The following is a 3,019-nucleotide window of genomic DNA, read 5'->3' as shown; positions in this document are numbered from 1 at the left end:
CTACAGAGTGAGTTCCAGGACAGCCAGGGCTACACAGAGAAACCCTGTCTCAAAAACCAAAAACAACAACAAAAAAAAAGATCTGTAGAATAAAAACTTGGGAAACACTGAAGAAGGAAATAGAGAAAAATAATAGAACATAGAAAGACCTCCCATGTTCATGGATGGACAAAATATTTTAAGTAATGGTCGGCCTACCTAATAAAATACACAGGTTCAGTGCAGTCTCAAAACTGCAATGCTATTCTTCACAGAAACAGAAAATTCTAAAAATTCATGTGTAGACACAAAATATCCCACAGACCAGATAAATCATGGGCAAAAAGAATACTGCTGGAGTCTTTAACATGCCTGTAGTATACTACAGAGCCAGAGTGATCAAAACGGCATGGTACTAGCACAGAAACAGGCAGCAGCTCAATAGAATAGAATAGAGGATTCAGATATAAACCCATGAAACTAAAGTCATATTTTAAAAGAGGACCCAGATATAAGCCCACACTCCTATAGCCACCAGATTTTTCACAATGATGCCAACAATGCATATTGAAGAGACAGCATCTATGACACATAATGTCTGAGTTTGGATAGCTACGCATAGATGGATTAACCTTCATCTGTACCTCTCAGCATACATCCTTCTATCATGGGTTCAGGTCTCCTTCCCTGTTTCGAAAAAAACCAACATTAGAATTTAAGATATAATAAGAGTCTATCTCAGTATGCCTTTAACTCTCATCTTGAACATTTTTTATGAAAAAAAAAACTTTTTCTTAAACATATCCACTGTTATTGAAAGAGCGAGGAAGAGCAAGCTGCCCACCTGTTAGAAAACTGAAGGAGCTTGTGTGGGGAGGATGTGTAGCAGACTCGGGATGCCAGGGCCAGGGGAAGAAAGATTACAAAGGGTGTTGACAAACAAGCTTCTTCAATAAGATGAAGCACTAATGTGTGTTTTAAAGAAATCCTGATAGTAAATGAGATATGCTATGGAGACTGAGCAAGGCAGAGGTGGGGACCAATGCTGACTCAGGACACACTGCAAGGTTACAAGATACCGTAATTAAACCATGTTAATAGTACTTCCAGGTTACAGATACATGAGAAAATGAAAGTAAGAAACATCCATCTGCCTCAGTTTTCTCTGGGTCTTGGTAGGGGCGGTGGGAGGGAGCAGAGATGCTCCCTGAGAAGGATGCAGAGAAAGTGTCTACTCTCTCTAGGCTCCTCCTCTCTTCACTTAAGGACATTGCCCATCTCTGGAATGAAATATTTCAGCACAGCCCCATTGGTTCTGAACCTGTAGAGAGAAAAGCAAAGGCTTTATAAACTGTTGGCAGGGGGTGGGTGTGGGGGGTTGGGGTTGGGCGCCATTACTTCCCAGAAGCTGGATGGTCTCTATAAGGTCATCACATTTAGAAGAAATGAGCACCTTCAATGCAAGAGTGCCTGCTCCTTGTTGTGGCATCCTAAAGTGTGGTGTCCACAAGCAGATGGTGTCATTCTGAGATGCCTGAGAAACAGCTGCTGTGCCTGTTTTCTATCTGTTGTCAACTTGGGGACAACTAAAATTCACATCCCGTGAGTTGGAGGGACTGCTACAGTGTATTTGACAAGATTTCATCAGAGACACTGTTTTTGGCCATTCAGGCCAACTCTCCTATAGCTGTGAAAGCTTGAGTACCATACCTATATGCTATATTGTTAGATAATTTTAAGAGTTAAGATCACCAAACTTGACAAGTCTTTTCATATTCATTGTAATTGTTGTCAATTAACTAATTGTGTATATCCTAACTTAGATAAGGAATCTGCTGTTATGATTTTGTTAAAGAGACCTGCTTATGTTTTGCTGATCCTTGGTTTAAAAAATCTGGGAATTCAAACTTGGAAAAGGTCAAATGAGCAACTTTACGATTTACTGCTTCTATTGCTCTTTTAACTTCAATATCTTCCACAGCTTTAGATCAGCAGCTGCTAACTGCTCATTTTGTTAATGATATGCATAAGAATATTTCCATAGCTTTGTCAGAGCAACTTATTGTAAATAAAAAAATTGGAGGCAAAGGTTAATGTCTTAGAAGCAGTAGTCTCAGCAATAGGGCAGAATATAGCAAATATTTAGGCTACAAAGGCAGGAATTTCAGATATTAGAAGAATGTTGCCTATTCAGTGACATGCAGAATGGCCTTTAGTATTGTAAGAGAGTTAGTGAAAGAAATCAGGCTTTACTATCTACTACATAGAGTTAGAAATCTCAGGGCAAGCTTAGCAATGTAAGTTTAGAATTCTTATTATAGTTATGTACGGCAGAACTTAGTGTTACCATGGTTAATGCCTCACTACAAGCCATTCATGAGGCCAATTCTACCCTTGCTAGGGATTGTTGGATTTCTTATTCATCCCAGCCTCCTCTCTATGAAGGAATAGCCCTTTTTGGAGAGGTGATTGCCACCAATGAAACTTCCTTTCTGAGATGGCATCTGGAGTCTATAGAAGGGCTGACTCTTGGCCAAATATCTGGTATTGGTCTCTGTCTCTTTGGACCCCAGATGCTTCCCCCCTCACCCCTGTTTGAAGAGTGTAATCAAACCCTGGCTCTCAACCTTGCTTCCTAGCCTTTTGGGACCCTTCGTGGGCATTCTATTACTTTTGTCATTTGGACCTTGGGCTTTTAACAGATTAACCAGTTTTGTTAAGTTACAGATTGATTCTGGATTAAACAAAACAGTTGCAGTCCACTACCATTGACTAGACATCTGAGACTCAGCTGAAGACCTCTTATCCGACGATGCAGAGAGAGAGGGCAGCCCCTGGCCTTCAGTTTTCCACCTTTGCTGCAGAGACAGAGCTTTCTTGGTTCCATAAGCTGTGGATATGACAATGATGGATGTCATGACATCTGGATCTTATAGTGGGAAGTTGAGTCCATTGATATTAAGAGATATTAAGAAGAAGTAATTGTTGCTTCCTATTATTTTTGTTGTTAAAGTTGGCATTCTGTTCTTGTGGCTGTCTT

Source organism: Mus caroli, chromosome 8, assembly GCF_900094665.2.
Source record: "Mus caroli chromosome 8, CAROLI_EIJ_v1.1, whole genome shotgun sequence".
Taxonomy (NCBI): domain Eukaryota; kingdom Metazoa; phylum Chordata; class Mammalia; order Rodentia; family Muridae; genus Mus; species Mus caroli.
This window is presented reverse-complemented; position numbering follows the sequence as displayed.